General features: G+C 47.0%; 1 protein-coding gene across 2 annotated transcripts in view; it reads left to right on the forward strand.

Annotated features, from left to right (window-relative positions):
- The window catches only part of LOC126235934 (protein rhomboid), a 331,404-nt gene that overhangs the window by 310,973 nt on the left and 5,402 nt on the right, over positions 1 to 15,029 (forward strand). The gene's annotated exons all lie outside the window — the stretch shown is intronic.

A 15,029-nucleotide genomic window follows, 5' to 3' on the forward strand; every position in this document is an offset into this window, starting at 1 on the left:
AGCGTCAATATTGTTCCCTTCAAAGTAGTTCCCTTCAGTAATTACACACCAACAGAATCGTTGTTGTGAGTCTTGGTAGCAGCGCTGAAAGGCTTTAGCTGGTAGGGTCAAATTCTTTTCAATGTTCTCCAGAGTCCCAAAATGTCGTCCTTGTAAGACATTTTCAAACTTAGGGAAAGATTCACAAGGACTCTAATCAGGTGAACAGGGAGATTGTGGAACAACAGGAAGGTCAAAAATTTAGTGATGGAAGCGGGCGTCTGACATGGGGCCTTGTCATGATGCAGCATCCAATTTTCTCCAATGTCCGGCGTCACGTGACTCACCCTTTTCCTGAGCCTTTCAAAGGACTTCTTTGTAAAACACTTGGTTGACAGTTTTTCCTGGAGACACAAACCATTTATGCGCGGTAACTCTTTTGCCAAAAAAGCAAATCAGCATGGTTTTGATCTTTGATTAGCTCCTTCGAGCTTTGCCTCAGGATCGTTCTCTCAAGAAGATATATCGTTCCTCTGCCCAGTTGTGAGGTATTTTGGCACAAACCTTTCGCATGTGCAACTTTGGTCAAAATGTGACATACGGTGGAAGTGTTTTAACAGGTTACCCGTAATCCTTATTATTAAAAGTCGGTCTGATATCACGAAAGCATGCATAAGTTCAACGTTTTCGTCGGTTTTTGAAGCTGAAGGTCTGAAGTTCATCTTCAACGTGTTCTCGGCATACCAAAAATTATTTGTGCCAGCGAAAAACTTGTGCTCTTGATATGCCCTGTTCCAACTTTTCAAATGCCACACTCGCCGATTCCCCAAGTTTGAGACGAAACTTGATAGCATAAAGGTGCTCTAAATTCTGCTGTTCCATTTTCGTAACAAACAACAAAAACGTTATTGATGGCGCTCTCAAATATGACATGATGGCTGTACGGAGCTGAAACTCGGACTGAGCATGTGGAAATCTGGAAGGGATGAACACGCCGTCACCGGATCGTTCGCGGTGTTGCTAATCTCGTCACTTCTCTAACACACCTCACATCACACTACACACCCTGTGTCAATTCGATGGAAGAGTTTGGGGAATACCTCGAGAACATTACCTGCCATTATATGTAGTGCATACAGTGAAGTATGAAAAATGGAGGAGGTGGTGGTAAAATAGGTGGATGGTTATCGTGGTTAGGATGTGGTTTCCTCATTGCGCTTAAGAAAACGTTAATGCCTACGGACATGAACACATGTATTGCACCATTGTCTATCATGTACTGTAGAGAAACAGCTTGGGGTTGATGATTGATTGTGTCAACATGTCTGAGCACCCTGTCAGGAGCATCTATGAAGCAATGGTTTGTGCACAGTAACATTCCTAAAAACTGTGACCTGCCCACAATTCCGACCAACGAAACAGCTTTGGGATGAGTTAAAAGACCAACTTCTCTCCAGACACCAGTGTCCAGACAGCTCTACCGTATATAGTGTCAGCACTTGTCGAATAATGGGCTACCATTCCTCCACAGATTTTAACATCTCACTGAAAGCTTCCCCTGCAGAGTTCAAGCCATCATAAAGACGAAGTGTGGGTGAAACCCAAAAAAGGTGTCCGGATGGATACCTTTGATCACATTGTGTATGTATTCGTCCGAATGTAATTTGAGACGTGGAACACGATTTAGTTACTGCCTGAATCGTTTCGGTATTCACATGTCGTCTTTCCCGCAGTCAGTTAGTGCCGACTCGGTAGTTTTCAGATTCCTCCAATTTCTTATTCTCAGCAGGCTAAGTCGGTACTGCCACGGCGTACTGAATACATTTGTCACTCCCCATGTTTTATTTACCGCATGCAGTTAGTGTCCGACTCGGTAGTACTCGTAAACTTCTAGTTCTGACTCCCAGATACGTTTCATCCCAGATGACATAACCTAGGAGTACAGCATAGAGTCAGAAAAGTTCTGAATCAGTAGTTTTGACCTCATAATCGTTTTTTTTTTTTCATATTAAAGTTTTGTGCTAGAGAAAGAGAAGTTACACGTGAATTACACTAGTATTTTGTCTTTGAAGATTTCATTTCCTTCTAACATTGTGTCTACATCTCTTTCTCGTGTTTGTAGTTACTGGTTTGTTTTCACTTGCTGATTAACTCTTAAACTGAAACTGATCCAGTGAGACTCAGTTCGCCTGCTGGGAAATCCGCTCTGTTCTGTGTCAAGAAGAAGCAAACTAAAAAAGGTAGGCTTCTATTAATAGTCGGCAATTGAGACGTACATCGAATTATGAAACCCCTCAGGGAAATGGCAGCAAGGGGAAGGGAGGAACACCAGGTGCATTCAGTGTGTATGTTTGGATGTGTGGGGGGCCTCATTCATCTTGTTGGAGAGACTGCCACTGAGGAAACATGGTGCAACCAACTGTCACATTGGAACAAACCATGCCTGTCGTCCGGGCTCCAGGGTCATATTTGGATCATTCCAGTGACTGGCAGAGAATGTTGAGAAGACCAGCCTTGCTCACGAAGTTTCAATGAAGCTTACAATTTGCAGCATTGTCACCAAAACTGATCGTGGCCCCCTGGTTCTGTGCCATGTTGAAGGCTTGAACCAGAGATCGTGGAGGCTCTGTGGCTTCCTAGACTTATGCCATCTAAGTGGGTCAAGCGTGCACTGCACATCGGAGACTGCTGATCAGGTGGGTGAAAGTGTGTCGGGTATATACAAATGCTTTTTAAAGATAGACGACGCTCTATTCAGTACATATAACGATAGCTAACGGCGGCAGGGGAAATGTTAGTATAAGATCAAAGAAATGAGCCCTGCTGACGAGAGTACTAAAGTCTTGTTGACTGACTACCGTAGCATTCGCAACAAAGTGTCAGAGTGAAGTGCTCCTAAAAGCAGTGGACCTCACGTAATATTAATAGTAAGTTCAGAAATCTAGTTAAAACCCAAAATTGATGGCAGTGAAATATTTTAGGAAAATTTAAGCGTATATCGGAAGGATAGGCTAGTGGGAAACGGAGGTGGTGAACTCTCGTAGTAAACAAGAAACTCGAATCCACCGAGATAGAAATTGAAGCTACATGCAGGATTGTTTGCACAAGACTCATTACCAAGGGCGGCACAAACATAAACTTACTATTGGATCCTCCTCTCTATCAGCAGACTCACTTCCAGATGTACCATAAAACTTCAGACAGAACCTAAGTTCAGTAATACGTAAGTTCTCCAATCACACAGTCGTCATTCTAAGGCACTTTAGTCATCCAACAATCAGTTAAGACTATTACAGTTCTGTAAGTGGTGGGCGACACGACATACCGTGAAACGGTACTAAATCCTTCCTCTGAGAATCAACTAGAACACATTGTTTGGAACCCCACTTATGACGGAAATATGTTGAAACTAATAGCAACAAATGAAACAGACCTCTTTAAGAATGTCCACATCAAAAATGGTATCAGTTACCACGAGGCAGTTGTAGCGGCGATGATTTCCTATGTACAGAGGACAGCTTAAGCAATTAGAAGGATTTATATGTTCAGCAAACTTGATAATGAGGCAGCAGAGTCTCAATATCTCAATAAGGAACTCGAAGCACATAACTCTGGAGAGAAGCGTGTAGATTTGTAGAAGCTCCGGTTTAGACGAGTAGTTCCCCGTGCACTATGTAGACATTTACACAGTAGCAAAGTTCATGATGGGAGGGAGCCTCCACGGTACACAGTCACTATAAAGAAACTGCTAAAGTGACACATACTAATGCATAACAGGTGTAAAAGAAAACCTAAGGCTATAGATCCAAAGATGCTGAATGAAACGCATTTGGCTGTCAAGAGAGCAGTGTGTGAGACCTTCAGTGACTACCGTACTAGAATATTGACGAAAGATCCTTCACGAAGCGCAGAGAAATTCTGCTCGGTTGTATGCGTCCAGTCAAATGAAATGCTTAACTCTGTTTTCAAATGTTTCTTTACAAAGGAAAACCAAAGAATATTGCCCCACCATAATTCTCGTTCTGCTGAAAAGGTAAATGAAATAAATATCAGTGCCAGTGGACCTTTTGTGCTCTCTAATTTTTCCGAGAAAATAAATGCGGTTGCATCTTTCGAAACACACCAACTGACGGGAGTATTAATAAAATATTTTCAACATTTAGCGAAGATTGCAGTGAACTGAATTTACAAGTACATCGTAACGTAAAGGACACAATTGCAAGTAAAAAGACACGAACTAAATCAGTAGTCTATATCAGTGGTCACCACATCTAGCGATCTACTTGCAGCTACGCAAAACAAAGTCAATGAAAACATACGAAGTCTGTGCAGAATATTTTTCTATTATTTCCTTCTCGATTTTTTCGTTTTTCCCTGCGCAAGACCATCAATTTTCATAACCAGTTGTAGACACTATGCTTTCTACGATGTACTTCTATTCTATATATATTGTAATTTAGAGTCCCTTGCTCGGTTTTTGTGTGTGTATTCTGGCGAATGTCAGGAGCTACTATAGGGATTTTGATACGGTTTTCACAGATAGATCTCCTGTTTCAAGAGGAAGATTTATGTGTATAAATTATTACCGCCACGCCAAACAAGCCGTCCGGTAGTAAATGTTTTTTGCTACCCGCGCGAAGCCGAGGCAGGAGGGTAGTTATGTATAAATTAGTGGCGCAGATCACCTAGCAGCGATCCTAGCTCTCCAAAATTAGGTGGGAGAAACGTTACAAATGCTGAGTAACACCACTATTACATTTCATTCTATGTTTAGCTATTGCAGTCTTTCGTGCGTGTACTACAAAAATAATTGTGTTACGACTTTGGTACAAAATACATTCCACCGGATAATTTTGGTAAGTAAATGGGGATTCGTAGCAAATTTGTAGCCAAAAAGTATGATTATATCATATTTCCTAAATAGTACCCAATACCAAAATAAAAAGCCGTTAACTCCCCACGTATGCCAAGGAGTAGATGCCCATCTCCCTGGGGCATCTCCCCCTGCGGGTTCCCCCCCTGCGGGTTCGGGGGACAGAATAGACCCGCGGTATTCCTGCCTGTCGTAAGAGGCGACTAAAAGGAGTCTCAAACGTTTCGGCCTTAATGTGATGGTCCCCTACGGGGTTTGACCCCTATCTTTCAAAATTTTCTGTTAGTGCATACCATTTGGGGAAGGACGCCTTACGTGGTGTATTATATATCCCTCTTGCCCTAAGATCTGGCACAACCGATATTGTCATGGAGTTGGCCTTACACCGTGCTTCCAGCCACATCAGCTGCTGTGTGTTCCGGGCAGCATACATGCCCTCCATTATGAACTTCCATCTTTGCCCTCCTGAAACATGGATATTCGACACCCGACATCCAGCACGGTAGCCAGTCCGTTGTGGTGGGGTCGTCGTGTACCCTCTTGGTGGTAGCCCCCTGACTACACAGGGATCGCACTGCTGATGCCTGAGCTGCTACCTCCCCACGTATGCCAAGGAGTAGATGCCTATCCCTCTGGGACATCGGGACTCCCGGCAAAGGCCATCCTGCCAGGTGGTCTTTGCTGTGGCTGGGTGGCGCCCGTGGGGAGAGCCCCTGGTCGGAGTGGGTGGCATCAGGGCGGATGACCCGCAATGAAGCGTGGTACATCATCTCTCGCTGGTGGGCCTCCACCAGCAGTCTCTAAGCGATCGAGGTCTAACCTCAACGGCAAGAAATACGAACCACGATCATTTCCCTCCCTGGCCACTCCATGGGAGGAACGTATGGCAAAAGAAGGCAGTGGAGAATATTCGCCCCGGTTCCTTGTGTGTACGCGAGTTGATGGGGAATCGTTTGTCAACCAAGCCCCAGTTTTTTGTGGAGCATTTAGAGGACAAGTTCGGGGAGGTGGAGGGCTTGTCCAAAATGCGCTCTGGTTCAGTACTCATCAAAACAGCATCCTCTGCCCAGTCACGGAGGTTGGTCAATTGTGACAAGTTGGGGGATGTTTCCGTTAGCATCACGCCGCATAAGAGTCTCAACATGGTCCAGGGTATTATATTCCACAGGGATCTTCTTCTGCAGTCCGACGATGAACTACGTGCCAACCTAGAACGACGAGGTGTTCACTTCGTCCGGCGCGTCCATCGGGGTCCGAAGGATCATCAGGTAGCCACCGGTGCCTTCATCTTGGTCTTCGAAGGTGATGTTTTACCCGAAAAGGTCAAGGTGATGGTTTACCGTTGTGATGTGAAGTCATACATCCCTCCTCCGATGCGGTGTTTTAAATGCTGGAAGTTCGGGCACATGTCATCTCGCTGTACTTCCGGCATCACATGTCGAGATTGTGGACGTCCTTCGCATCCCAATACTCCATGTGCTCCGCCTCCCATCTGTGTTAACTGCGGAGAATACCATTCCCCCTGCTCACCGGACTGTCGGATCTTCCAGAAGGAAAGGAAGATAATGGAATATAAGACCCTGGACCGCCTGACCTACACCAAGGCGTAAATATGAGCGGCTACATCCTGTGCCCATGACGTCTACCTATGCCGCTGCTGCAACACCGGTTCGAACCTCTACAGTGTCGTCACCTACAGTTCGATCTCAGCTCTGTCAGAATTCACCGGCCCCCTTGGTTGTGGGGGGCACTTCACTCCCTGTTGCTCCTGCTCCACCTACTTCAGGAGCAACACCACCCCAACCACCGGGGACATCTGTTCCCCCTTCCCAGCCGGAGAAGCGTGATCCTTCTTCTTCTCCTCTCGCCCGGAAAGGGGCCCTTGGGGCCCTCCCATCCCAGGCTTTGCCCAGTGCCACAGTGGACACCCGCAAGTATCTCAAACAACCACCGGTCGCTGGTCGTAGGGCGTCACGGTCGTCTTCAGTCCCTGAGACTGACCCAGTGAGGCCCTCCCGGCCAGAACCACCTAAGGCACAGCGCGCAAAGCAGTCCAAGAAAAAGGCTTCCAAGCATCCTGACATTGCGGTGGCACCTGTCCCACCGCAACCTTCTCACTCTGCGTCCGAAGATGAGGTGGAGATTCTGGCGTCCGCTGAGGACCTGGATCTCGCCAGTCCCTCAGACGCAATGGATGGCTGTTGTACAGGTGGTGACTCAGTAGCAGCAGGGGCCCAGGAGGCGTAATCTGCCTCCCCAGTCCCTTCACGCCTTTCCCATCCATGGACAATACTATCCTCCAGTGGAACTGCAGCGGTTTCTTCCACCATCTAGCTGAGCTCCAACAACTTATCAGCCTTCACCCTTTCTTCTGCATTGCACTTCAGGAAACTTGGTTTCCAGCAATGCGAACCCCCGCCCTCCGTGGCTATCGGGGTTATTATAAGAACTGGGCTGCTTATAAAAGGGTGTCTGGTGGCGTCTGCATATATGTCCTTACCTCTCTTCACAGCGAGTTTGTACCTCTACAAACAGCTTTAGAGGCTGTCGCTGTTCGGGTGTGGACGCCACAGGCTGTTACCGTCTGCAGTCTTTACCTTCCACCGGATGGTGCTGTCGCGCATCATGTCCTGGCTGCTCTGATAGCCCAATTGCCGCCACCTTTCTTGATACTGGGCGACTTCAACGCCCATAACCCTCTGTGGGGTGGTTCAGTGGCGACAGGTCGAGGTGCCACCATTGAGCATTTATTAGCACAGCTCGATGTTTCGCTTTTAAATGATGGTTCCTCCACACACTTTAGCGTGGCGCATGGCACATACTCCGCCATTGACCTTTCCATCTGCAGCCCTAGCCTCTTACCGTCTGTCCAATGGCGAGTGCATGACGACCTGTGTGGTAGTGACCACTTTCCGATCTTTCTGTCACTGCCACAGCGTCAGTCTTCTCTGCGCCCTTGCAGGTGGGCTATGAATAAGGCTGACTGGGACTTGTTTTCCTCCACTGCCGCTATTGAGCTTCTCCCCAGTGATGACATTGATGCGGTGGTTCAATCGGTCACCACCGGCATCGTTATTGCCGCCGAATCTGCCATTCCCCGTTCTTCTGGGTCCCCTTGGCGGAGGGCTGTGCCTTAGTGGTCGCCTGAGATCGTTGCAGCGATTAAAGATCACCGGCGGGCGCTCCAGCGTCACAAGCGACATCCCTGCCTTGAACACCTCATCACCTTCAAACGGCTGCGTGCGCGGGCCCGCCGCCTTATCCGGCAAAGCAAGCAGGAGTGCTGGGAGCGGTATGTGTCCACCATTGGCCTCCATCTCACTCCATCGCAGGTCTGGGCCAAGATTCGACGCCTCTACGGCTATCGGACCCCTGTAAGCGTCCCTGCGCTCTCACTGAATGGAGCAGTTTGTACTGACTCCTGCGTAATTGCAAATTGCTTGGCAGAGCATTTTGCTATGAGTTCCGCTTCTGCGAATTACCCCCTGACCTTCCGCTCCATTAAAGAGCGGATGGAACGTCGGAGCCTTTCGTTTCGCACCCACCATCCAGAATCTTACAATGTTCCATTCAGTGAGTGGGAATTTCGCAGTGCCCTAGCCGCTTGCCCTGATACCGCTCCTGGGCCAGATGGCATCCACTGTCAGATGCTGAAACACCTTTCAGTGGACGGCCAGCGACGGCTCCTCGACCTTTACAACCGTATTTGGGTCGAGGGTGAGTTTCCGTCGCAATGGCGGGAAAGTACTGTTATCCCCATTCTGAAACCGGACAAGAACCCTTTGGAGGTGGACAGCTACCGTCTCATTAGCCTCACCAACGTTCTTTGCAAGTTGCTTGAACGGATGGTGAGCCGGCGCTTGAATTGGGTACTGGAGTCTCGGGGCCTTCTGGCTCCGTCTCAGGGTGGGTTCCGTAAAGGCCGCTCCGCCACCGACAATCTGGTGAGTCTGGAGTCGGCCATCCGCACTGCCTTTGCCCGCCGTCAGCACCTGGTCGCTGTCTTCTGCGACATGCGGAAGGCGTACGATACGACATGGCGTCATCACATCCTTTCTACGCTTCATGGATGGGGTCTTCGGGGCCCTCTGCCGATCTTTATCCGCAATTTTCTGTCTTATCGTACCTTCCGCGTGCAAGTCGCAGCCTCATATAGTTCCTCCCACGTCCAGGAGAACGGTGTGCCACAGGGTTCTGTTTTAAGTGTCTGCCTGTTTTTAATAGCCATTAACGGGCTCGCTGCGGCCGTGGGAAATTCTGTCTCCGCTTCCCTGTATGCTGACGACTTCTGCCTTTACTACAGCTCTACTGGCATTGCAGCTGCTGAACGTCAGCTACAGGGCGATATCCGCAAGGCGCAGTCTTGGGCTGTAGCGCATGGCTTTCAGTTTTCGGCTGCCAAGACCCGTGTTATGCATTTCTGCCGGCGCCGAACAGTCCATCCTGAGCCGCGGCTTTATCTTGCCGACGAACTCCTTGCTGTGGTGGCGACCCACAGGTTTTTGGGGGTAGTTTTTGATGCTCGGTTGACTTGGCTGCCCCATATTCGGCAGCTTAAACAGGCGTGTTGGAGGCATCTAAATGCTCTGAGATGCTTGAGCCACACCAGCTGGGGCGCCGACCATCTACCCTGTTACGGCTCTACCAGGCGTTAATCCAGTCCCGTCTGGATTATGGGAGCCTGGCTTATGGCTCAGCATCCCCATCTGCGTTACGGGTGCTGGACCCAATCCTCCACAGCGGGATACGCCTTGCCACTGGTGCCTTCCGTACCAGCCCTGTGGACAGCATCCTAGTGGAGGCAGGTGTCCCTTCACTGCGGTTACGGCGCCAACGTTTGCTGGCCGCTTATGCTGCCCATGTTTTTAGCACGCCCGGGCATCCGCACTACAGTCTCCTGTTCCCACAATCGGTCGTCCATCTGCCAGAACGTCGGCCCCGGTCAGATTGTACGATCGCGGTCCGCGTCAAAGAGCTTCTCTCCGGGCTTAGGGTTTTCACAGTTCCACCTCCTTTCCGGGCCACTTTGCGGGCACCCCCATGGTGTGTTCCTCGCCCTTGCCTTCGGCTCGACTTGGCACAGGGCCCGAAGGACTCAGTCCCTCCAGAGGCCTTCCGCCGCCGCTTTTATTCCATCCTGGCCACGTATCAGGGCTCTGGCGTTGTATACACTGACGGTTCGATGGTTGCTGGTCGTGTCGGTTATGCGCTAACTCTAGGGGACCATTCCGAACAACGTTCCTTGCCGGATGGCTGCAGCGTTTACACTGCTGAGCTGGTCGCCATCTTTCGTACCCTAGAGTATATCCGCTCCTGCTCAGGTGAGTCCTTCGTTATCTGTAGCGATTCCCTGAGCAGTTTACGAGCTCTCGACCAGTGTTTCCCTCGTTCTCGTCTGGTGATGGCTATTCATGAGTCCCTGCATACTCTTGCACGTAGCGGCCGCTCTGTGGTCTTTGTGTGGACCCCAGGCCATGTTGGGATACCCGGCAATGAGAATGTTGACCGCCTGGCGAAAGAGGCCACCAGTAAACCGCCTCTGGAGATTGGCCTCCCGGCGACTGATTTGCGGGCACTATTACGCCGCAAAGTTTTCGAATGGCGCAACCTGCCCGTGCCAAACAAACTCCGTCGTATCAAGGAGACGACGACTGTTTGGCAGTCATCCATGCGAGCCACCCGCAGGGACTCAGTCGTCCTTTGTCGGCTCCGCCTTGGCCACACCCGACTGACGCACAGTTATTTACTGTGTCGTGAGGATCCACCTCTTTGTCGTTGTGGGGCGTCCTTGACGGTGGTCCATATTCTGTTGGAGTGCGCCCTTTTAACTGTGCTCAGGCTGACCTTTGCGCTGCCTGATACGCTCCCTGCGCTTTTAACTGACGACTCTGCCATAGCGGACATAGTTTTGAGTTTTATTCGGGCAGGGGGATTTTATCGCTTAATGTAAATGTGTGTGTTTTTTGTGTTGATTCTGGCCTATGGCCTACGATTTTAGTCTGCGTTTTTAATGCGTTTCTCAGTGGTTGGCTTTTCCCTTTTTTCTCTATGGTCGGCCAACCACCGTCACACTCGGTGTGATTTTAATTTTTTTGCCTGTTCTTTGTCGGAGTATTTCTCGTCCTGTGTCGTCTGCCGTCTTTCCTGTTGTCCGTTTTTTTTTTCACCTCTTTGGGTGATTTTAGTTATTTTTGGAAAAAGGGACCGATGACCGTCACAGTCTGGTCCCTTTAATCCCCCAAACCAACCAACCAACCAAAATAAAAAGAAATTGCCCTGCTACTGGTATCATACGTCAGTTTCACTGGTACATTGAAAGCATAATGGAGTCCTTACATAAATCTTGGCGACAGGCAGCCCCCTCGTAGCTTCATTGCGTAAAATGCATGCTGTAGTATACAGAGAAGTTGCAGCATTACAAAATTGTAGCGAAATGCAGGAAGATCTGCAGCGGATAGGCACTTGGTGCAGGGAGTGGCAACTGACCCTTAACATAGATAAATGTAATGTATTGCGAATACATAGAAAGAAGGATCCTTTATTGTATGATGATACGATAGCGGAACAAACACTGGTAGCAGTTACTTCTGTAAAATATCTGGGAGTATGCGTACGGAACGATTTGAAGTGGAATGGTCATATAAAATTAATTGTTGATAAGGCGGGTGCCAGATTGAGATTCATTGGGAGAGTCCTTAGAAAATGTAGTCCATCAACAAAGGAGGTGGCTTACAAAACACTCGTTCGACCTATACTTGAGTATTGCTCATCAGTGTGGGATCCGTACCAGGTCGGGTTGACAGAGGAGATAGAGAAGATCCAAAGAAGAGCGGCGCGTTTTGTCACAGGGTTATTTGGTAAGCGTGATAGCGTTACGGAGATGTTCAGCAAACTCAAGTGGCAGACTCTGCTAGAGAGGTGCTTTGCATCGCGGTGTAGCTTACTGTCCAGGTTTCGAGAGGGTGCGCTTCTGGATGAGGTATCGAATATATTGCTTCCCCCTACTTATACCGCCCGAGGAGATCACGAATGTAAAATTAGAGAGATTCGAGCGCGCGCGGAGGCTTTCCGGCAGTCGTTCTTCCCGCGAACCATACGCGACTGGAACAGGAAAGGGAGGTAATGACAGTGGCACGTAAAGTGCCCTCCTCAACACACAGTTGGGTGACTTGACTTGCGGAGTATAAATGTAGATGTAGAATATTAGATGTACTGGTAGTTACTGTCTAAAACTGGTGTCACAAAAGTTTTTGCTCAAGACTCGCATATGCTCCGACCCTATTATTAATTTTTAACCTACATAAAGTAGTATGTTGTAAGCCCCCAATAGTCCAGCTACAGTGTGTAGCAACAGCGACATTGTCAACTTTGTGTAGTAGTTTTATTTAATTGAAGCTGGTTTCCGGGTACAATAGACCATCTTCAGGGCCCTCTGCAGCATAGGACGATAACGCTTTTTCAGCGGGCATATCACCGTATCTCTAATAAAATGAGCACAAACCACCGGCGTCAGCTGAACTTTTCATTCATAATGCCTCTGGTTGCAGTATAAACGAAAAGTTCCGCGTACGACGGCGGTTTCTGCTTCTTTTATCAGAGATACAGTGATTATGTCCGCCGAAAGCGTCATTGCCTTGAGTTTCAAAGGTGCCTGAAGATGGCGGATTGTATCTCCGAAACCGTTTGCAATTAAATACAACTAATACAGACAGCTGATGATGTTGTTTGTGCTTCAAGATAAATAAAACAGCTGCTGTCCCATTATCCATTAGAAGATGGATGTACGGAAATTATAGCACGGGCGCGGTAAGTTGTTGCCGGCCCCCCTTACGTACAGATCGTTAAAAGTCGGCACTATTCGGAATACACTGTGTCAACTGTAGCCTGTTTCAGATTTTTACCAACCTCAGCGATCTAAAGGCAATGATACTATTGTTGTGTGGTGATTTGTTGTTTGTTTCACCGTGTGTCCGAATTATTTTGGTGTATAATAGTATTTCTACTTCTATTTAAATTCACTGCTGAATATGAGACACCATCACAAAAGTTTGATAAATCTTTCTAATGCCAGTTTTCTTCTGCTTACTGCATTACAACAGCCTTAATTAATTCAGTCTTCCTTGCTACATAGAAGTACCGTATTTGAAGGTGACTGTAGTGCGAACTGGCGAATCTACGTTACTTCATTGTCAAAATTCGTACTCCAGTAGCTTATCTGTGCGAGTCGCGCACGCCCGTGAGTTGTAACTAGTTCTCTGTAAGTACTTTTGTCTGTTACTGGGCAAAAAAACTATATTGTTAAGAAGGTCTTAACGATAGTTTGCGTTTTGGATTCGGCTGATATTTTCTAGATTCGACATTGTAAAATCCGGCTGAGAACCGCGAGTCGCGTGAGTACTTGATCATGGTCGCATGCGGCCCGAGGGCCACAGTCTGACGATTACTGGTCTAAAATGTCTTCATTAAAAGTGAGACGCAGGAGTTAAATTTTCGCGCTGTAATTGCGCGCAGACGGCAACGCTGCAAAGCTAAGGCCGGCTAAACTCTGTGGGCGGGCCGGTTGACAACTCCCAGGCTCTTTCGGGGCTATTTTCTTACATAATTTATTCTTTGTTTTACTTTCATTTCGTTCTTGGAATTTGATTGCTGATATGTTCTTCTGTTTAGTGTCTTAGCGGCTAATTTCTAAATCTAAATTTTTCTTTTCCATGAAGCTCGTGCAGTATATGTAGTGATTTTGTCATTCCATCTGTTTTCTTAATCTAGTTCGCGATTGATTGTTGTATTACATCTGGCAGTATATCTGTAATCTACACTACATATTATAACTTCATAAATGCCGCCCGCCGCCGCCCCCCCCCCCCCCCTCCACGTTGTTCTGTCTGTCTGCAAAGGCAAAATTTCAGTAATTATTGTAAGACTTTTGGTACGGTTTGCAGTACTATGTGACTCATTTACGAGGGAAGTTGGTATATATAATTTACCATCACTGTGACTGTCAAGTTATCCAGCCGTAGTTACTTGCTGATAGCTGTGCGAAGTCAGGGTGGGTTGCAAGTATTATTTAAATACCACACTTGGAAAAGGTGTAACTGTATGAAAGTTACTGGTCATAAGTCCTATTAATCTTATTGTTTTTAACTACACTTGTCACCTAATTGTGTTAGGGATGTTCAGTGGTCTTGTCAAAATTTAGTAATAATCCTTTCAGATATTTTAATAACTGATTTTCCTCTTCTTTTATGGATGTGAAAAGGACATTTTGACTACTTTCTGACAAATGTACCAAGACCCAAAATAAAGCAATATGTTTAACCATGTCTGGTTGCTTCAAATTACATGTGACTATTTTATGATTAAGTTTTTATAGGTCTTCACTGTGTGTCTTAAACTATTCGCAATGGACTTAAATAATATGTTTACATTATGATTGTAGAGAAATTTGTGTTCCTGGTGTCAGTGGGCAGTGCTTTGAGTCAGGATAACAATGCAGCTGGAATGAATTTGTTTCATTCGTAGTCGGTTTGGGAAGGAATATACTTTTTAATAAGGAGTTGAAACCTTTTTCGCATTCACTGGCAGAGAGAGTGCCGGCCGGAGTGGCTGTGCGGTTCTAGGCGCTGCAGTCTGGAGCCGAGCGATCGCTACGGTTGCAGGTTCGAATCCTGCCTCGGGCATGGATCTGTGTGATGTCCTTAGGTTAGTTATGTTTAATTAGTTCTAATTTATAGGCGACTGATGACCTCAGAAGTTTAGTCGCATAGTGCTCAGAGCCATTTGAACCATTTGACAGAGAGAGTGTTAAAGATGAATGGAACATTAAGTGCCACCAAAAGAAACAGATATAAACTTTCAGTGCTCTCATCTTCATTTTTACTGTGCCTGTCAATTTAAAGAGTCGCCATTTATTGTAGTAGTAATTCTGGTGTTAAGCCATAGAATCTTGCACCAAAGATGAACGTGCTTTATTGATGTACAAGAGAGGGGGCTAAATTTCTTATGAAGCTTGTCCTTTGTTTCAGCACATAAGAAACGAGTTTTTTGTATCTTTCCAAATTAGCTTTGCTAGTTGTTCTCTTTGCCTTATTACTTGTTATTCCAAATGAGATTACTGATTTTCTTTGACTGTTATGTTGTTGTGAACAAAACAGTGATGGTCATTTATTCAGTTATTTAC

The sequence above is a fragment of the Schistocerca nitens genome, chromosome 2 (assembly GCF_023898315.1).
Source record: "Schistocerca nitens isolate TAMUIC-IGC-003100 chromosome 2, iqSchNite1.1, whole genome shotgun sequence".
Taxonomy (NCBI): domain Eukaryota; kingdom Metazoa; phylum Arthropoda; class Insecta; order Orthoptera; family Acrididae; genus Schistocerca; species Schistocerca nitens.